The sequence below is a fragment of the Triticum aestivum genome, chromosome 3D (genome assembly GCF_018294505.1).
Source record: "Triticum aestivum cultivar Chinese Spring chromosome 3D, IWGSC CS RefSeq v2.1, whole genome shotgun sequence".
Classification (NCBI taxonomy): domain Eukaryota; kingdom Viridiplantae; phylum Streptophyta; class Magnoliopsida; order Poales; family Poaceae; genus Triticum; species Triticum aestivum.
The window spans coordinates 249633340-249656043 of NC_057802.1; the positions used below are offsets into that span (position 1 = coordinate 249633340).

At 50.5% G+C, this 22704-nt stretch overlaps 1 pseudogene; it reads right to left on the bottom strand.

Annotated features, from left to right (window-relative positions):
• Positions 1-1835: 1835 nt before the first annotated feature.
• LOC123076258 (uncharacterized) lies at positions 1836-21141 on the bottom strand (annotated as a pseudogene).
• Between the last annotated feature and the right edge of the window lie 1563 nt (positions 21142-22704).

A 22704-nucleotide genomic window follows, 5' to 3' on the forward strand; every position in this document is an offset into this window, starting at 1 on the left:
AGGAAATTGAGAAAGTCTTCAGTCAAAGTCTTCAAACAGTAACAATCAAGTACTACAGTATATGAATGAGGAAACAGAAGGGTTGAGGAAATAGAACTAGTAGCTCGGTGAAGACAGTGATTTGGTAGACCAGTTCCAACTGATGTGACAGTCGTACGTCTGGTTGGAGCGGCTACGTATTTAAACCTGAGGACACACAGTCCCGGACACACAGTCCTCACCGTATTCTCCTTGAGCTAAGGTCACACAGACCTTGCCCAATCACTCGTGGTAAGTCTTCAGGTGACTTCCAAACCTTCATAGACTCGGTCACTCGGTGATCCACAATTTCCTCTTGGATGCTCCAGACCATGACGCCTAACCGTCTGGAGGATGCACAGTCCTCAATGGTAACAAGTGTTGGTTCCACATAGGAACAATCTCTTCAGTGATGCTCAATCACTTCGGGTTTCTAGGTGTTTGGGTTTGGGTTTTCCTCACTTGATGATTTTAGCTCAAAGTCCTCGAAGGATGGGATGCTCTCAATGACAAGTGTCAGTTTTTCTCGGAGCAGCCAACTAGCTAGTGGTTGTAGGGGGCGGCTATTTATAGCCTAGGGAGCAGCCCGACATGATAAGACATAAATGCCCTTTAATGATATGACCGTTAGGTGGGTAGATATTTTGGGACAGCTGGCGCGTAGCATAGCAACGGTCGGATATTTGAGTATCAAATTCCTCAGGGATATCATGTTCCTCACTTGTAGGAAATCCGCACTAGCGAATTCCTAACTCCTCAGTCAGAACAAATTCCTCAGGGACCAGAAGATCTTCGTCTCTGTCACTGAAGAAATTGACTGAACTATATGAGATTTCCAATGGCTTCACTCGAAAGGATTGGTAGGTGTAGGATTTTGTGATGAGCATCACTTGGAAACTTTTCCTTAGTTTTACCTCGACCCCCTTTAACAGTACGGTGTTTCCTATGACTCAAGAAAGTGAAAATGAAACTACGAAAATAAAAGTCTTCAGGCTTCACATTCCTCGCATGAATACCAAGTCTTCACGGTCACACCAATTTCTTCACTTTCAAAGTCTTCAGAAAGCCAAAGTCTTCAGTTGAAGACATTCATTTTTAGGGGTCGACTTTCTCTGTAAATATCAAACTCCTCATAGACTTATAGACCTATGTACACTCACAAAACTCATTAGTCCCTTAACCTATAAGTCTTCAATACACCAAAATCACTAAGGGGCACTAGATGCACTTACAATCTCCCCCTTTTTGGTGATTGATGAAAATACAGGTTAAGTTTTCAACGGGGATAAACATATGAAGTGTAAATACAGATATTTAGGAATTTGATTGCAAGATATAGAAGAACTCCCCCTGAAGATGTGCATATGTGAGGAATTTGCTTTGAATAGCAAAAGCACATTTTAGAGTAGAATCATGGAGATCTCCCCCTATATCTTGTAATTCATACACACATTTAACATATGATATGAAGAATTTGAAATGCATGATGAAATATGGTGTCTGATGTAATTCAGAGGCCGGAGCCTTGTGGTGAGTATTTTCTATCATCCAGTCCAATACCCATGAATTCACATCTTCAACGTTGCCAGTGATGTGCAACATAGCATAGAACTGATGAATGAGTTCTTCATTCCAGCCGCAGATGTCGGTGCAGAAGTTGAGCTGCCCAGCATCATGAGGAACACTGAAGACTGGGTGAAGCAAGGTAGCGACTCCATGTCCACATGAGGAATTTGCTCATGGTCAAAGATCTTGTCTTCATCAAACAGCACCGAGGAATAGAAGTTCATCTGGCTAGCAGTCCAAAAACGCTTGCGTCAAAGATGAGCAGAGTCATAAGGATTGTAGTCAGTGAAGAAAATGTGCTCATTGAAGAAGTCTTCAGCCTTGAACTTCTGCTTCTTGGAGTGAGGATTCTGTGGCTTGGGCTGAGGATTAGCAGTCGAAGTCACCACAGCCTCTTGAATCACAGACTCTGGAGCCGCAGGCTAAGAAATTTCAGGAGCAAAGTCATCAGCAGCAGCCAGGGTCTCCATTTCTTCAGCAACAATATTATCAGCTCTAGTGGCTGGAACTTCTTCAAGAATAGTGAGAAGAGAAGCTTGATGTTCTTCAGAGCCCGTATGAATTTCTTCAGTTTGAACTGGGGACTGATGAATCTCTTGTAGAGGGGTGTAGAGTGGTGAATTGGGGTGATGACTTTCCCAGTTGTCATCATTCAGAATCGGAGTTGTAGACCCAATATCCACATCTTCATCTTCCTCATCTATTTCTTCAACGCCGGCCTCTTCGGAAGTGAACTGAGGCATGGGCGAGGATACCAGTGGAGTTGAAGTGATGTTGTCCACTTCAATTTCTTCATCAATGTTCTCTGATGTAGCAGCAGAGGGATCTTCTTCATCGGATTCACTTGGAATCACATATTCCTCACCAAAGGGAACAATCTCCTTTGATGGCATGCTTGATATTGGAACAGCATCAATGGGATTTGCATAGGAGCTCGTCAAAGTCTTCACTTTCTTTGGAGCTGAAGACTCTGAGGATGCAGATGCTTTCCTTTTCTTCACAGTTGCTCGCTCCGCAGCCTTGGTTTTCTTCACTTCTGATGCAGAAGGAAGGGTAGGACTTGTCATCTGTGCAGGAGGAGCAGAGGAAATTGGTGCAGTTTCTTCGGGCGCAACTGATGTAGTTGCCCTGGCATGTTCAGTTTCTTCAGGCGCAGTAGCAGATGCTTCAACTGTCCTGGATTGTTCTTCAGGCGCAACACTAGAGGTTTCCCTGGCAGTTTCTTCAGCGGCTGGAATAACTTCATCAGCCCTGGTGCTTTAAGAATCATCAACAGCCTGATTTTCATCAGTTGTTCTTGCATGTTCTTCAGTTGGCTGTGTAGAAGCTTCAGCCTGAGGGATTTCTCGTTGAGTTGAGGCTGCAACATTTGAGGTGAATCCCTTCTCCATTCTGACAAATCCGACCTTGGCTCCTAGCCAATCTGCACGGCATGCGTCAAATTCATCACTGAGTGCTTTCATCTCAGCTTGCATGGTCACAAGTTCATCAGTTGTCATTTTGACAACATTCTTCTTCTGAAATCGCTCCTTCTTGTACTGAGCTTTCTTCAGTTGTCTGGCCTTCTCAAACTTCCATTTTTCTTCGCCTATGAAGGCTGTCAACATGTGACTTTGGCCAGGTGTTAGATTGAAATCAGGCATAGGAGTGTTGGGATCCTTGTGCCAGAGGTCAAGGATCTACTTGGGATCCAACAGAAGAGGCACATTGCTGCCTTTGGCTCTAGCGGCCCTTTGTTGTCTGTCTGTGATGATTTCCACAAAATCTTCAAAAGGTGTTTACTCTTCAACTTCCACACTCATAAACACCACACTTGCATCTGTTTCTTGATTTGTTTCTCTAAGCAACATTTTTCTTCAAGTTTCCTCAATTCTCTGGATTTTCAATCTATACAACTCTGGAACCTAAGTCAAAGATCGCCTAGTGAAATTCCTCAAGACACTCTTGGTCAAATTCCTCAAACTTGTTTCTTTTGAAAATCTTCTGAGAATGCGTATGACCTCTCCAAATTCTTTGCACATATACTCTGTTCACAGGTACACATGTCCGCTGCTGAATCTCTAGGTTATCATCAACTTAACTCATTTGCAGCGTTGCTCTGATACCAATTGAAAGTGTGTTATATCGACTAGAGGGGGGTGAATAGGCGATTTTTACAAATTCTTCACTAAGGAATTTCAAGGTGAGGAAATTCCTAAGTCACGAATGACTAGCAGCGAAATAAGTACTCAGATGCAAGCATAACATACCAGTAGCACAGTCATCAAAATCAACAAGGGCAGTAAAAATAAATTTTATTTACCCTTGACGAAGAACACGACGAACTAGGAGTGGAAGTTGAGAAGTTCGTCCGTTCAGATCTTCCACGACCTAACTTGGCGGCGGAGTGAAGATTTCCGCGGCCGGCACGAGTACGACAGCGACGAGGTCGAGGCAGTGAAGCTCTTCCTCACCGGCAACGATGGAAGTAGCAGTGGCGCTAGGTTAGAGAGCTCGAGCGAGGGGAGTGAGGTCGAGCGGGGTAAATGCGGTCTGAGGAGGGTCATGGGTATTTATAGCCGAGGTGACAAACCGCTTGTCCGAGGAAAATGGACGAATGTGCCCTTGACCCTTCTCATCCTAGCAACATGTGTCACCCACGTACAGTTAGGTGGAGATCGTGTGAGATCATGGGTGAATATAATAACCTTATCGTGGGATGTGGAACGGTTTGAGCGGCAAAAGCCGAAAGTTCAGATACGAATATTTTTAAGTTTCGTTCACAAATTCTTCAGCTGACAAGGACACAGTGAAGATTTTGAACGGGTTTCAAATAGAATGCACATGAAGAATTTGTGAACAGACTGGGTTGAGTTTAGCATAGACGGGGACGGGTCCGATCACATTCACTTAGCAGAAAAGTCAACTTGAAGAATTTAGCAATAAGTGAATGCTGTAGAGGATTGAAAACTCATATATATATATATATATATATAGTCAATAAAGAACAAGGTCGGAAAGAGTGAAGATATTGCAAAGTTGAAGAATTTGAACAACTGAGGATTTCAAAAACTGAAGAAAAACTCAAATTGAAGATTTTCAACATTTGTTGGTGGCGTGACCCACCGTATAAGAATGATGATTTCAGATGCTGCGTACAATTGTCGTCGGGCTCTGAGAATCAAATTCTTCATTAATTTCTTCACACTTAGAGGGTTAGTCTTCATTGATTGAAGAAAAACGTTACTTCGTGTGTTGCACATCTAAGTCATCAATTTTGCATAAGTGTTAGGATGCGTGTCCTTTTCAAAGGACATTCAAAGATTCTAAGATATTTAGCTCACACCGCAACTTGCTAAATCTCTTCTCATCCAAGGGCTTTGTGAAGATATCGGCTAGCTGTTCTTCATTCTTCACGTGCTCGATAGAGATGTCGCCCTTCAACACATGATCTCGAAGAAAATGATGACGAATCTGGATGTGCTTTGTCTTCGAGTGCTGAACTGGGTTATGAGCAATCTTGATGGCACTCTCATTATCACAGTAGAGAGGCACATTCTTCACACTGATGCCGTAGTCCTTGAGGGTTTGCTTCATCCATAGCAATTGAGCACAGCACGAACCAACAGCAATGTACTCAACTTCAATAGTAGAAAGTGGTACGCAGTTCTGTTTCTTCGAGGACCAACATACCAAGGATCGTCCGAGGAAATGGCATGTGCCGGATGTTGACTTTTGTTCCACACGATCACCAGCATAGTCAGGGTCAGAGTATCCAAGGAGATCAAAAGCCGAGCCCATGGGATACCATGATCCAAGTGTTGGAGGATGAGCTAGATATTGAAGAATATGCTTCACGGCCTTATGGTGTGATTCCTTCGGTGTAGCTTGAAAACGGGCACACATGCAAACACTAAGCATAATATCTGGCCTAGATGCACGTAGATACAATAAAGAGCCAATCATGGAGCGATATATCTTTTGATCAAAGTCAATACCATTTTCATCAGTGCATAGATGGCCATTTGTGGGCATAGGGATTTTGACGCCTTTGCAATCTTGCATGCCGAATTTTCTCAATACATCCTTGAGGTATTTCTCTTGAGATCTGAAGATTTTGTTGCGTTGTTGACGAATTTGAAGACCTAAGAAGAATTTCAATTCTCCCATCATAGACATTTGATATTCCTCACTCATCATATAGGCAAATTCATCACTGTAACGTTGGTCAGTACAGCCAAAGATAATATCATCAACATATATTTGGCACATGAATAATTCATCATCATAGGTTTTGGTGAAAAGAGTTGGGTCAAGTGAACAGGGTTTGAAGCCTTTCTTCATGAGGAATTCCTTCAAAGTATCATACCACGCCCGAGGGGCCTGCTTATGGCCATAGAGGGCATTATTGAGTCTGAATACTTTGTTAGGATGCTTTGGATCTTCAAACCTAGGGGTTGAGCAACATATACTTCTTCCTCAAGCTTACCATTGAGGAATGCACTTTTCACATCCATTTGATATAAGATGATATTATGATGGTTAGCATAAGCAAGCAATATGCGAATAGCCTCAAGTCTAGCAACAGGTGCAAAAGTTTCATCGAAATCAATTCCTTCAACCTGTGTGTAGCCTTGAGATACAAGCCGTGCCTTATTCCTCACCACAAGGCCATTTTCATCTTGCTTGTTGCGGTAGATCCATTTTGTGCCGATGATGTTGGCGTTATGGGAACGGGGGTCCCTAGACTTGCCTGCCTGCGGCCCACGGCATGGCTAAGCTAGCGGGCCTGTACGGCCCATCTTCGTCAACAAGGCAATCAAGACCTTCGCGATGAGCCAAGCCTCGCGAGGCGGATGATGCAAAACCTCCTCAGGAGCGGCCTAGCCAGGCAGGCTCGCGAGGAGCGGAGATATCAAGGCAGGGCAAACCTCATGAGGCTCTTGTGACGTGAGCCATGACGATCAACACTAGGCGGGCGCTAGGCAGGCGCCAGGGTGCGCAGCGTCCTTGTTCCTCTTCGGTGCTAAGGCGGCAAGCGCAGGTGCAGAGTACCGAGGCATCGGGCAAAGGTTTCCATATCGGTGCAACAAGACCAGGACAGCAGGACGGAGGTCACCGTGGAGCCCAAGATGGCGTCACCGCCAGAGCCATTTCGCACGCGAAGACCACTTTTGTCAGGATACCTTGTACTAGTTGTCCCCTTTCAAATTTGCCCGCTGTTGTTGGCTCCCTTCCTGCTCAATATTTGGGAAGAGGACCAGGGCCTATATAAGTAGAGCTAGCCACCACAATAGAGGGGACGATCGGATCCGGTCGAGAGCCAACCCACGCTCGTACAAGAACACCTCAACCTCAGGAGGCTGTTCTTCCCCTGGTACTGTTTCTCATCAGCCCAAGAGGCAATCCACCACCACACACTGGAGTAGGGTATTACACCACAACGGTGGCCCAAACCAGTATAAACCTCGTGTCTCTCTGTGTTGTGAGTTCGTCGAGTTCGTCCGTGAGATCTTAGCGAGCTAGGGCGTGGATCGGTAGGAGGGAAAGAACTTCGCGCGCACCCCAGAGTTCGAACCTTAAGGGTTTTGCCGGAACCCGTGATCCGACATTTGGCGCGCCAGGTAGGGGTGCACTGTAGCTTCCCTTTCGTCGATCCATCGCTCCGTCGCTCCGTCGTTTCCATAGCAGACGCTCGCCGCGCTCGAGCTGAGCGCCGGGCTGCCCTCACCTCCCGCGTTGCTCAGACGGCTCCTGTCGGCGGGCCACCTCGTCGTTCTCCGTCTCCCGCCGCCAACGTCGCCACCAGTCCGGCGGGGAACGAGCAGCAAGTGTCCTCGCTGCACCCATCGGTGCGGCAGGACAGCCGCACCGCCACTACATCGCTGACCCCGGCCGGTTCTTCGTCTCACGCTCGCCGCGCTCCCATGGATGCGCGGGCTGCACTCCTCGCGGCAAACGAGCTCCTGCGCTACCGCCCGGTCGACGACCTCTACGAGGAGTGGCTCAACCGCGTCGCCGATCTCATCCGCGCCGCAGGGGACTCCCCGGCGCCGTCCCTCTCTCTACCTCACCCTCCGCCACCCTCCGCCAGCCACGGGCGACGTGGCCCATGGCGCGCCTCCACCACCTCTGCCCCAAGACCGCACCTTGGCGCCAAGGCGCGCGGCCCCACGACGCGATCCACCACGCCCGGTGCCCACACGCGAAGAGAGCAGCTGCCAAGAAATCCCTCGGCCGCGAGAAGCTGCACCTGCGCTCCCCGCGCCGCCCCGTCAAGACCGCGCGCTACCTGCGGTAGCGGCACGCGGGCCTCACCAAGACCAAGCTCCACCTCCGAGACGGGCCCCGGCAACCACGGCCGGCTGCCGCGCCTTCACCCCCGAGCTGCGTAGCGTCGCCTGGCCGAGCAAGTTCAAGCCAGATCTGCCCCCTCGTTACTACAGCACGGCCGACCCCCGCGGAGTTCCTGCAGCTCTACGAGCTGAGCATCGAAGCAGCCAACGGCGACGAGAAAGTCATGGCGAACTGGTTTCCCATGGCTCTCAAGGATGGTGCCCGCTCCTGGCTCCTGAACCTGCAGCACGACTCGATCTCCTCCTGGGAAGAGATGCGTGACCGCTTCGTCGCCAACTTCCAGGGCGCCCGCACCGCGGGTGACCTGCGCCGCATCAAGCAACAACCAGGAGAGACCCTCCAGAAGTACATCCGGTGCTTCAACAACACTCGCCTTAAGATCCCTAAGGTCACGGACGAGGCCATCATCTCCGCGTTCTCCGACGGCGTCCGTGACGTCAAGATGAAGGAGGAGCTCGCTATCCACGAGGAGCTGTGCACATCTCAGGAGCTGTTCAACCAGGCGACCAAGTGCGCAAGAGCTAAGGAGGGGCGCCTTTCCCTCCTCGAGCTGCCAGCTACGGGCGCAGAGGAAAAGAAGGCCAAGGCCAAGGACGTGAAGCGCAAGGAAGCGGCCGTGCTCGCAGTGGAGCCCGACACCAAGTGGGGCAGAGATCAGCCCGAGTCATCCAAGAACAGCCGACCGTTCTGCGCCTTCCACAACCTGAACACCCACAACACCAGTGACTGTCAAGAGCTCAGAGCCATCCGCGAGGGATGCTTCGGTCGACGCCCCGAACGCAACGACCGTGGCTACGGCCGTGGAGGAGGACGTGGTGGTGGACGCTGGGACGACCGTGGCCCACGCCAGGAGTGGCGTTACCGTCCTCGTGAGGACCGCTCGCAGGATCATCCTCGCGAGGGCGCCTGGAGAGACCAGCCTCGCGAGGACCGCCCTTAGGGCAATGCCGGTCTTCCCCCGCTGCCGCCACCTCCAAGGAGGAACGACGACCACCACCAAGACGAGGGGGCTGGGGGCTTCCAGGAGCCGCGTGCAATCGCCTGTATCTTGGGCGGAGCTCAGGCCCCAGCCTCGTAGCGCATCTTCAAACAGTTTGCTCGTGAAGTGAACGCAGTCCTCCCCAAGCTCGAGGCCACGCGCCCGCTCAAGTGGTCCCAGTGCGCCATCACCTTCAACTCGGCAGATCAGCTCAAGTGCACAGCCACTGCTGGCGCCCTCCTGATGCTTTGTTCCCCAGTCATCAGCAACTTGCAAGTTACCAAGACCCTCATCGACGGCGGCACCGGACTCAATGTCCTATCCGTCGACACATTCGACAACCTCCAAGTGCCATACGAGCAACTTCAGCCTACCAAGCCTTTCTCAGGGGTGACCGACGGTTCCACGACACCGATTGGGCAGGTCCGCCTCCCTGTCACCTTCGGGGAACGCAAGAACTACCGCACCGAGCTCATCGACTTCGACGTCGCCCACATCCGTCTGCCGTACAACGCCATCGTCGGGTATCCAGCCCTGGCCAAGTTCATGGTCGTCACCCACCATGGCTACAACGTCCTCAAGATGCCAGGGAGCGGCGGAATCATCACGGTCCCATGTGAAGAAAGAGATGCGGTGTGCTCCCTTGAGCACGCCTTCCATGCTGTAGCAATCGACGACCCCGACAGCAGAAGTGAAGGCCCTCCGGAGGCCATCCCCAAGAAGAAGCAGCTGCGCCGTGCAGGATCACAGGAGGGTGCGCAGCTGGAGCCTCATCAGGATCAGCGCCCGCTCCAGGGGCGCCTCCCTCCATCGCATAGGAAGGCACGCCCGGCGCCCTCCTCGGGCAGGGCTCGGGGGCTCTTTTCTGGAGGGCCTCGTACCTTGCCAACCTCATGAGGGAGGCGCTTGGGCACCACTTGGAGGCGTGCTTCGCGGCAAGTTTCCCTCAGGAGAACATAGGGCAAGGAGTGCCCACCACTCAGGAGTTCATCACCAAGACCACTCAGGAACTGCAAGACGCAAGGGCCATGCGCAGCGACCGCCGTTCACCAGGCGCTGCTCCCCATCCAGGCGAGGATGCCGGGCTGCGCGTCTGCATCGACGTCCCAGGGCTCAATAGGGCCGCATCTCAGGAGCTTTTCTGGCCTTCGCGTGTGGGCTGTTGCGAGGGCCCACCACACAGCTACATTCGCATGCCTTTTGGCTTGCCGAGCGTGGCGTCAGCCTATCAGCGCAACATGCGGCGTGTCCTGGCGGCTCAGGAGGCCAGGCACCATGCCGTCCTGGCGGAGATGGAGATGGTCCTCAGGGAACCACCGGATCCCCCGGAGCCTCCCGAGGCTCAGGGTCCCAGTGGCTCATGAGGAGCCATTCCTTCGACGCACGCCTTCAGCTGCACCAACTCTCCTTCGTCAACAGAACCAGGTGACATTTTCCAAGTTCGTTTAGCTGGGAGCGCCCCTCGGGCTGCATTATTCCCAGGCCGTGTGGGTCCGTCCCTGTGGCATGTATCCCTTTTGCTTATGTCTTTAGCTTACCTTGTTGGGGGCGTCCCTCGGGCTACATCATCCCCAAGCCGCTCGGGCCTGACCCGGTGGCATGTATCTTTCTGCATTTACTTAAGCTGATTTGCCTTCCATGCTTAATCTGCCTATGATTATCACATGCTCAATCGTCGCCTCCCCAGGGGCCTCCTCGCAATGGCACGGCACTGGTGCATGGGTCCGTCCCTGCCACGTCGACAAACCTGAGCGGCCGAGCTCTGGCTCGCGGCACGCCCCGCGCACGTCACCTCATCAGGCCCTCTGTGCCTTCACTTCCTCGCGGAACAACTAGTGGCAGGCTGGCAACCATAACGGCAAAACCGTGTCTCCCTTTGTGATGGATTACAGGAACCTCATGAAGAAGACACCGGGCGGCACCCCAAGCTTCCTTTTCCTTCGTGCAATTCGCTTGCGCGTTAAAAGGGGGGCTCCTAAGCATCACGACTCAGGAGCTCTTACTGGATCTCCAGCCCTCACCCCCTGGCCTTGACCACGGCATCACGACCTGGCATACCAGCGGCGGCTGAGCTCGCTCGAGGGCCGGGACCTTAGGACGTAGAGCACTAAGGAGAGCATGGAGAGGGGAAGACTCGTGCAGGCCTAACCTAGCTACGCTGCGGGGATCTGCGCACAGGCCTGGCGCATCGCGAAGAATCGACCCCGCGCCACTGAGATAAGTCTCGTGCTCGGATCGGCTAATCGTTGGGAGTTTAGGGTCGTGGTCATCGTAGCTCTGCCGCGGCCACGTCGCCTCCCTTTCTTACCTTGCCGTAGCTGCTTGAGCGCTAAAGGGGACCTCCTGAGCATTGTGCCTCAGGGGCTCTTACCGGACCTCGGGCCGCACACCTCCTGGCCTTGACCACGGCACGCGACCTGGCATACCAGCGACGGCTGTAGCCTGCCTGGGGACTGGAACCTGTCAGCGTAGAGCAACAAGCTATTGCGGGGTTGGAAATGGGAGACCGAGCCTTCACAGGACATGTGCTCGCAAATTTTCATAATAAGGAAGATATACACAAAAGGGCGTCACAGATCCTTACACACACCCACGGGGTACCTCATGATTCTCCGCAGGAAATGAAAACGAGAACTAAGAGGAATCCTATCTACACCCCCCTATGGTGCACGCCATCATCAATAGTGGGCCACGGGAGGCCGGCGCCCACCTCATCCAGATCGGCGGCGGCGGCGACTAGACGCCGCAGCCCTGTTCCGAGCCCGGCGAGAGCTCGGGGGCACGTAGCTGTCGTCGATCGTCTCCGGAGTCTCGTAAGGCTCAGGATAACTGTTGGACTCCCAGGGGCTGCTGCTGCTGGAGTAGCCACGAGCGGAGCACGCGTCAGCCTGGCGCTCCCCTCCAGGGCAACACTCCAGGCGGCGGCCCTCCGCATCGAAGACCTTGAAGAAGAGTCTGGTGGCACTGTCGTACACGAAGTGGATCGCCAGGGCACCCCTCGCACGGCAAACCCGCGCGACCTCGCCGCAGCCGCGGGTCATGAAGATCTTGCCGGCGGGACCACTTCGATCTCTGCTCCGGTCGCCGGAGCGTCGTAGTCGGCGTGCTGCAACCAAAGCTCGAGGGGCCCTCTCGGCGGCATCACGTCGAAGAAGAACCGTGGGAAGCGGATCCAAGAGCTTGGGGGCATCGGTGCCCATAGCACAAGTTCACGTGAGGAATCCGAGGCGTGGATTCCAGGGGCGACGGCGCGTGTCGCCGTGGCACGGCAACCACCGGCGTGGCGCGGGCGGTGCTGCTCGTTGCTCCGCCCTCCTGAGCCCTCAACTCGGGCGTACAAGGGTAGCGGATACCCTGGAGGAGGCCGCTCGCACCAAGGCCTCGTCACCACATGCATCGCCGCTTTGTCGCGACGATGGACTGGCCTCTTCTTCGGCGGAAGCGGTCCGGGATCATCGCGGGGGACCTTACCCTTCTCTTTAGCGGAGAACCTACGAATGGGCGTGTCGGGACCCCGATTCTAAGTCACACCGATCTAGCATGTAACACCTCATATCACTTTGCGGCCTCACGCACGGTATTCCCACGGGTGTCGCCTTACCATGGCCCGAGACCGTTTGCGCCTTTTGGCTCACGTATATGACAATGTCGCTAGCATCCATATGACAGAGAACCCGGGCCGACATGGCTAGTCATGAACCCAAAGCGGCACTAACGTATGGGGACAGGCATACATGAATCAACATCGAACGTGTCGGTCAGCAGCGTGTGAATCCGAGCTGTAGCACTGGGCTAACAGGACTCCGGGAACCCGGGCTGTAGCAGGCTAGGCAGGACTCCGGATGTCACCGCGTGACATTTCCCCGAAGGGACAGACACAGGAACGAAGTGAATCACATGCCGGCCAGTCAAGTGTTCCGGAGCAGTAGTGCTGGGCTAGTAGGACTCCGATGAACCGGGCTGTAGCGGACTACTATGGCTCAAGGAGGCACTAGACTACATTTCCCCATAAGAGAGGCTGCCAAGGATAAACAACTAGATTGTCGGATCCCACACATAGCAATACACGTTACACGTACGCATAACATGCAAGTATATGCTGTACAACGTGGCATCACAACATAACGCAAACTCATATAGATAAAAGGCCCAGAAGAGCCACATAGCATTAAGTACAAACAGGGGTCACATGACCCATCATTCAGAGAATACAAGCAACGGAAGCATTACATGTCTGGGTACAGACAACTACAAAAGAAAAAGGCTGAGAAGCCTGACTATCTACAAGACCCTCCCAAGGGTACAAGATCGTAGCTGAGGTACAAGCTACCCGTCGAAGTCCAAGCGGAACTACTAATAAGACTGAAGTCTCCGCTGCAAAAACATAAATAAAGCAACATGAGTACAAAGGTACTCAGCAAGACTTACATCAGATCCTATCATACATGCATTAGTATTAAGAAGGTAGTGTGGGTTTTAGTTGCAGCAAGCCAGCTTTGACTCAGTGGCTATCCTATTCTACGACTACGAGAAACTTCTTTGAGGTAAGAAGGCGCACACGAGTCCACTAACCACCACCTCAATACACCACTATGGATTCATTCCCGTCTCACTGCGAGAAGCCATCCATAGCACTCACACTTATCTTGAGCATTTTAGAGTATCCACTTCAAGTTGTCTATGTACCACGTAAGCATCCAAGAAGTCCATAACCGAGGACACGGCTATTCGAATAGATCATGATAACCCTGCAGGGGTGTACTGCTTCACACACGCTCTCGCCACTTACCGCCATGTACACGTCAGGTACCTCGGCAACCTTCAAGCGGAAGCCTGGCGAGGGTGTCGGCCACGACCTGACTAACCTCACAAGACTCTAGTCCAGGTTTATCGCCTATTCGGGTTCCATCCGCAAGGAGATCCGGCCGGGGTGTCGCTCACGGCCCCAAACGATGTGCGCAGGGTTCCCAAGCCCACCTCGCCGGATGGATCTACGCTTGGTACACCGTGCCACTTGTGCCTAGTCTGCCCCAAGCCCACCTGGTCGGGTGCCACTTGGTAAACTACTAACACTACCTACAAACACCATAAACTAATTGCAACTCCTGGACAGAGATCACGTTGGTTAATAAGTCGAGAGGGGTCGAGTTACCGGAACCCAATGTGTGGTAGTAGCTAGTCATTGGACAACATACACAGAACTCAGTGCTTAAGGACGGTTCCAGTGAGACAACCCACCATGTACTCCTACATGGCCTCTCACCGCTACCTTTACCAAATCGTATTCACACGCTTAACTCTCGGCACCAGAACATATCGTAACACTCCAATTCATTCCCAATGAACCAGACCTGACACAACTCTAAGCAGTAGCAGGCATGGCATGGTAGGAACACAACATGGCTCAATCAACTCCTACACATGCTAGTGGGTTTCAACTATTTACTGTGGCAATGACAGGTCATGCAGAGGAATGGGTTCAACTACCGCAGCATAAAGTAGCAGTTGAATCGTTGTTGTCCTAATGCAGTAAAAGAGAGCAGGAGCGAGAGAGTAGGTTTGTATCGGAATGAACAAAGGGGGTTTGCTTGCCTGGTAGATCAACAGGGTGGCACTGCTCCTCAGACAGGTACTCTGGAACACTCTCCGGAGCAGGACCTATCGAGAAGGAACGGTGTCGACAATCAAAACACAATCATATGCAACAATATGATGCATGAATATGGCATGAATATGTGATGTGTTTTGAGCCAATGCATTTAGCATTCGACTTGGAAGAGATCCATTTGAACCAAAGGTTCAAATGCAACTCTAATATAAGTCCCTTTAAATGCCATAAGTGTGTTTTCATATATACAGCATGTATAGGTTCGTTTGTCGTGCATGAAAATGGTACAGATGGATAGATTGAATTTTTCTGATAATTTTTCATATATAACTTATTTCAATCTGAGTTACTGTTGAATTTCTATGAATTTTAGAAGTTTTGGCTATTTTCTGGAATTTCCTGATTTAATCCAAATCCAGAAAATAAATAAGTGCATCAGCGTGACAGTGGCATGACGTCAGCGAGTCAAACGTGGCTGACCAGGTCAAACCTGACGTGTGGGGTCCACACGTCAGTGTCACAGGGTTAAACGGGGGGTTATTTGCTTAATTAAAAGATTAGGGGGCACTGGGGCCCACATGTCAGTGACAGGGGTTAGTTTAGGTGGTGATTAGCACTAAGCTAATCACCTGGCAGGCCATGCCCGCACGTCAGGCCGGCGAGGTCGTCGGCGGCGACCTCAGGACGCGGCGGCGTCCGCGTTACAGGCCACGGGGGCGGCGACTAAGGGCACCGGAGCGTACCCCGGGCTCTCGCGCATCTAGTGGGGTAGGTGGGAGGAGCTGGGGATGCCGGAGCTCGCCGGAGCAAAGCTCGCGGTGGCGGCCGAAGCTCGGGCTCGAGCGGTTGCGGGCTACAGAGCACGGGGGGGGGGGGGGGGGTGGGGGCAGGAGAGGAGGGGGAACCGACGCGGGGGGCTCACAGCGGATCGGCAGGCGTCGTTGGAGAGCTCGGGGAAGGGCTGGAGTCGGCGGGCGGCGATGGGGATCCACGGCGGCCGGAGGCGAAGATGGCGACGGCTCCACGGGGCTCTCCGGCTTGCGTGGCTCGGCGGAGAGCTTCAGAGCGAGGAGGCGGAGCTCCTGCGCGTGTCGGAGAGGCGAGGGGGAGACGGTGGCTGCGGCAATGGCGAGTGGCGGCGATGGCAGCGTTCGGTCGTGCGCGGGAGAGAGACCAGGGGGGAGGAACGAGAGAGAGGGAGAGAGGTACGGGGCGTCGTGGCGACGTCCAGGGCGTCCAGGGCGACGAGAGGAGAAGCGGGAGGTGGCGGGGGAAACGTGGCCGTGGCCGGACGCGTGGCCGCGCGCGCCGGCGAGTGCCCCTGTCCTTCTGTCGTCGCCAGGAGGACGACGGTTGGCGGTTGGGCCAGTGGGCCGCACCGCTGGGCCGGCTGAGGCGCCAGATGGCTACAGGGCGCCAAGTAAGCTTTCCATTTCTTTTTCTATTCTTCTGACATTTGTTTGGTTTAATAAAAATACTAAACCATTTTATTTACTTCTGACAATTTTTGCAGGGACCTAAGGGATTATTCCAAAGCCCCTCACAAAAATTCAGAATCTTTGGACATATATAAAATATATAACATATATATATCCAATGCAAATAATTATTGCATTAATTCCAAATGCCCAAAATAAATATTTGGGAGCTCCTGAAAATATTGGTTTGATTTTTATCTCTGTCCAATATTTTCAGAGAGCAACATGAACATTTTCTTGGACCTATTGGAGCAATTTTTATCTGGGTCATTTCCAGAAATGATTCTGAGGGTTTCACAGATCCCCACTTCAAATTAAAATGGAATTTAAACATGATGCACACATGACTAGCTAGTCTAGGTCATACCAGAGCTAGGGATGTGACAGGGCGCCATTGGTGGCACTGCTAGCAATGGAGTGAAGAAAAAGCAAGCAAGCAAGGAAGAGATGGGCGACGGGGGTTTCGCCCCCTCCCCATTTATAGCGGGAGAAGGCCAACCGGCGCCTCCCACGATCACAGGTAATGATGGTTTTCCTTGCATGTCGCAGGGACTTGGCACGTCGAGCAGTTCCCGAGGCAGGATGGAGAAGCAGAGACGCCCACGTCCAATCAACCGCCACACGTCGACCGAGGCCGCAGGCTTTTGGGGGCCCGCGGCGCTCCATACTTTACCTTTGGCTTCACCTCGAAGCCAAGCCCAAGCGCACCTTGGGCCCGAGGGCTACTGTCGGCGTTCTGGGAACGGGGGTCCCCAGACTTGCATGCCTGCGGGCCACGGCGTGGCTAAGCTAGCGGGCCTGTACGGCCCATCTTCATCAACAAGGCAATCAAGACCTTCACGAGGGGCCAAGCCTCGCGAGGCGGATATTGCAAGACCTCCTCAGGAGCGGCCTAGCCAGGCAGGCTCGCGAGGAGCGGAGATATCAAGGCGGGGCAAACCTCACGAGGCTCTTGTGACGTGAGCCATGACGATCGACACCAGGCGGGCGCTAGGGCACGCAGCGTCCTTGTTTCCTCTTCGGTGCTAAGGCGGCAAGCGCAGGTGCGGAGTACCGAGGCATCGGGCAAATGTTTCCATATCGGTGCAACAAGACTAGGACGGCAGGACGGAGGTCACCGTGGAGCCCAAGACGGCGTCACCGCTAGAGCCCTTTCGCAGGCGAAGACCACTTTTGTCAGGATAGCTTGTACTAGCTGTCCCCTTTCAAATTTGCTCGCCGTTGTTGGCTCCCTTCCCGCTCAATATTTGGGAAGAGGAGCAGGGCCTATATAAGTAGAGCTAGCCACCACAATAGAGGGGACGATCGGATCCGGTCGAGATCCAACCCACGCTCGTACAAGAACACCTCAACCTCAGGAGGCTGTTCTTCCCCTTGTACTGTTTCTCATCAGCCCAAGAGGCAATCCACCACCACACACTAGAGTAGGGTATTACACCACAACGGTGGCCCGAACCAGTATAAACCTCGTGTCTCTCTGTGTTGTGAGTTCGTCGAGTTCATCTGTGAGATCTTAGCGAGCTAGGGCGTGGATCGGTAGGAGGGAAAGAACTTCGCGCGCACCCCAGAGTTCGAACCTTAAGGGTTTTGCCGGAACCCGTGATCCGACAGATGATATTGTGCTTGTGTGGGTCTCGTCGCTTGACAAGTTCCCAGACATTGTTGAGCTCAAATTGATGTAATTCCTCTTGCATCGCTTGAATCCACTCAGGCTCCAGAAATGCCTCATCTACTATGGTGGGCTCTGTGAGAGAGACAAAAGCAAAGTGCCCACAAAAGTTAGACAAATGTGAAGCCCTTGAGCATTAGAGGACCTGGTGTGTTGATGTCGCTAATGATTTTCTCGATCTGCACTTCATTTGCAACGCGAGGATGAGCGAGTTGACGATGTTGAGTTGGCTCAGCATTTTATTAAGAGCCATTTTCCTCAGGTGCACCAGCATGATGTTCTTCACGTTATTTAATGACTTCTTTACTAGATTCTTTGCTAGGAATGACATCCTCAGTAGCCTTGAATTTGATGGATTCCTTAGGTGACATTTCATCTAGCACAGGAGGTAGGTGCTCTCTTTGCAAGCCGTTAGTTTCATCGAACCGCACATCTACAGTTTCGACAACCTTGTGGTGAATGGTGTTGAAGACTCTGTAGGTGTGTGAGTCCTTTCCGTAACCAAGCATACAACCTTCATGTGCTTTCGGTGCAAATTTAGAATTGTGATGAGGATCTCTAATCCAACATTTAGCACCGAAGAATTTGAAATAACTGACATTGGGTTTCTTGTCAGTGAGGAGTTTATATGAGGTCTTTTTGAAGAATTTGTCAAGATATACCCTCTTGATGATGTGGCATGGAGTATCAATTGCCTCAGGCCAAAAGTGACGAGGCGTCTTGTATTCATCAAACATAGTGCGAGCCATCCCAACAAGAGTCTTGCTCTTGCGCTCCACGATGCCATTCTGCTGAGGAGTATAAGGAGCAGATAACTCGTGAGTAATACCATGTTCATCAAGATAGTCATCAAGACTAGTATTTTTGAACTCGGTCCCATTGTCACTTCTGATGTGCTTAATCTTCACACCAAAGTTGGTTGAAGCCCTCGAGGAAAATCGTTTGAAGACTTCCTGCACTTCAGTTTTGTAAGTGATGATATGCACCCATGTGTAACAAGAATAGTCATCAACAATAACAAAGCCATATAAAGATGCAGCATTGGTGAATGTGGCATAATGAGTAGGGCCAAAGAGATCCATGTGAAGCAATTCAAATGGACGAGTGGTAGTCATGATAGTCTTTGAGGGATGCTTGGCCTTGGTCATCTTTCCAGCTTCACAAGCTCCACACAGGTGATCCCTGAGGAATTTCACACCCTCGATGCCAATGACATGCTTCTTCGTCGCGAGCGTGTGCAAGTTCCTCATGCCAGCATGACCAAGTCGTCGATGCCACAGCCAGCCTTCTGAAGCTTTTGCAAGTAGACATGTAGCAGGTTGTTGTCCTGTAGAGATATCAACAATATACAAGTCTCCTATCCTAAAGCCTTCGAAGACTTGCTTTTTCCTTTGTCAGCGTAGGTGATATGCTTCAGATGCGATGGAGATAAAGCAGTGTCCATTAACAAGTTCCTATGACTAGTCATGTGATTTGTACATCCACTATCAAGGACCCACTTAGTAGCTTTGGGTTGATCATCCTGCAGATGAATTAGTGCATCTTACGAACTCATATACTTCATCAGTGAAGAATATGACATCAAATTCATCAAATCAATTTCATCAAGCAATAGAACAGATATAGCAGTAGGAGGACGTGAGAAATGAAAATTCATTTCTTCATGATTAGCTTGCGTCCTTTCAAGCGTATTCAGGTCTCCAGCAAATTCTTCATACGTTCAAGTTCGTCTTGAGAGCTGACCCTGCATAAGAGATTAGTTCTTTTTCTTCACCACCCACATCTGAAGGGGTGGCAAAGAGTTCATCATTCTGCGAGCTCCATAAGAGAAAGGTGGCATAGAAGCCAGTCCACTTTGTTTCATAGAAGAGGGGTTAGAGTAAGCATATGAATAAGCAGAGAAATTCTTCGAGGACTTATGAACATAATGATTTGAAGAATAATGTACATATTCATAGCCCTTAGATCTTTCCTGTGAAACAGAATTGTTAGCATGATGATGTTCATACGAGGATTTTGATCCATATGAGGAATTTGATCCACGTGAGGAATTTGGTCCGTATGAGCACTTGGATCCATATGAAGACTTTGGTCCGTATGAAGAATTTGATCTGGGGTTCCTATTCTTCACATGTGGCGTCATGATGACATTCACCTGAAGACTTTGAAGGCACCTTTTGGGAACCCAGATTTTCTTCATAGGGGGGCCGTTCCTGCAGTTAGTGCCAACATATCTAGCAAATACTTCACCATTCTAATTTTTGAACAGTTTATAGTTGGAGTCAAATGACTCATCAGAAGAATATGAAGATTCACATGTAAAGCCAGATAAAGTGGATGGATCTACGGGAGGTCCCTTTGCAGCATCCCATGAGGTTTTGGGATACTGCTCAGGTTTCCAGTAGGTCCCATCAGCATTGAGTTTCCTCTCAAAGGCAATACCCTCTTTCCTAGGGTTCCTGTTGAGGATCTGCTTTTTAAGCACATCACAAAGTGCATGATGCCCTTTGAGGCTTTTGTACATGCCTGTCACATACAATTCCTTCAGCCCTGCATTGTCAGTGATACTGGCAGCATCCTCAGATGAGGAATTTGTGATAGCAGAGACAGTTGAAGAATTTGCAGCAATAGAAGCACTTGAACTTTCAGGTGAAGAATTAGCAGATTCATGTTCAATGCATTTCAAACATGGTGGAATGAATTCATCCTGAGTAGCACTAATCTGTTGAGCAAGCAATGAATCACGCTCCTTCTGAAGATCTTCATAACTCACCCTTAGATTCTCAAGATCTTGCTTTCTTTGAAGAAATTCATAAGAAAGTTTCTCATGATCAGCTAAGAGAGTGTTATGATGACTTTGAAGGTTGTCAAACTTAGACTGAAGACTCTGAAGATTATCAGCCAAGGTTTGAGTGCGATCCATTTCTTCACCCAACATATCATCGCTTTCATCTAGCATGTTTTGAACTTTTTCCAAAGCTCTTTGTTGTTTAGTGGCAAGGGAAGCAAGTTTGGTATAGCTGGGTCCAAATTCATCAACAGATTCATCATCACTAGACTCAGATAGGTAGCATTCAGTTACCTTGGCACCTTTTGCCATAAGGCATGGTGCAGAGGATGATGATTCAGGATCGAAAGTCATCGTTTTGAGCGATTCCTTGAATTCCTCCAACCAAGGTTCATGACAAGTTCGATGACCTTCATAGACATCAGAGAGTCGGTCCCAGATAAGCTTCAAATGACAGAGATGCATAATGTTCCGGAGCTGGTTTCGGGATAAGCAGGAGCATATGACATCCTTTGCTATGATGTCAAGTCGAGTGTACTTGCAAATATCATCAGCTTCCGCCATCTTGCAGAGCTCAGTAACACCAATGTCAGTGACGGTCCACAGCTTGCTGTCCATCGCCATGAGACGCTTCTTCATCATGGCCTTCCACTTGGGATAATCATGACCATCAAAGATGGGGCATGTCACTTTCTTCATTCCTGCAGTCGGTCGACATAACTAAACTCTAGGTGGTTAAACCAAAATCACACAGAAGAAGGGAGTACCTTGCTCTGATACCAATTGAAAATGCTTTATATCGACTAGAGGGGGTGAATAGGCGATTTTTACAAATTCATCACCGAGGAATTTCAAAGTGAGGAAATTCCTAAGTCACGAATGACTAGCAGCGGAATAAGTACTCAGATGCAAGCATAACAGAGCAGTAGCATAGTCATCATGATGAAATGAAAACAAGCACATAGTACAAGGAGCGTAAACACAGGATAAGCAGGCTGAAGACAAACTGACTGAAGAAATAGGATTGAGGAAATTGAGAAAGTCTTCAGTCAAAGCCTTCAAACAGTAACGATCAAGTACAACAATATATGAATGAGGAAACGGAAGGGTTGAGGAAATAGAACCAGTAGATTGGTGAAGACAGTGATTTGGTAGACCAGTTCCAACTACTGTGACAGTCGTACATCTGGTTGGAGCGGCTAGGTATTTAAACCTGAGGACACACAGTCCTCACCGTATTCTCCTTGAGCTAAGGTCACACAGACCTCACCCAATCACTCGTGGTAAGTCTTCAGGTGACTTCCAAAACTTCACAGACTCGGTCACTCGGCGATCCACAATTTCCTCTTGGATGCTCTAGACCATGACGCCTAACCATCTGGAGGATGCACAGTCCTCAAAGATCACAAGCGTCAGTTCCACACAGGAACAATCTCTTCAGTGCTGCTGAATCACTTTGGGTTCGTAGGTGTTTGGGTTTGGGCTTTCCTCACTTGATGATGTTAGCTCAAAGTCCTCAGAGGATGGGATGCTCAAGATGACAAGTGTCAGTTTTTCTCGGAGCAGCCAACCAGCTAGTGGTTGTAGGGGGCGGCTATTTATAGCCTAGGGAGCAGCCCAACATGATAATGCATAAATTGTAACGCCCACGATGCGGCTATATCTCCCACGTGTCGAGGCACGACTTAGAGGCATAACCACATTGTGGTTTTGTCGCAAGAAGGGTCATCTTCACACAATCCCATGTAATGAACAAGAATGGGATAACGAGAGTTGGCTTACAGTCACCACTTCACACAATACATAAATATAATTCATACATCATCCAAAATCCACACATAGACCGACTACGGTCAAATCCAAATGAAAATAAGATAACCCCAATTGCTAGATCCCCGATCGTCCCAACTGGGCTCCACTACTAATCATCAGAAAAATAAACATAGTAACGACCACGTTCCTCGTCGAACTCCCACTTGAGCTCGGTTGCGTCATCGGCACTGGCATCGTCGGCACCTGCAACTGTTTTGGTAGAAATCGCTCAATTCGTGAACGAATGTGATGTCTGTCAAAGGGTGAAAGTAGAACACCAACGACCAGCTGGCCTCCTCCAACCTCTTGCTATTCCAGAATGGAAGTTTGATCATATCGAAATGGACTTCGTGACTGGATTTCCCAAGTCCAAGCGCGGAAATGATGCTATTTTCGTTGTCATCGACAAGCTTACAAAAGTGGCTCATTTCCTTCCAATCAAAGAATCTA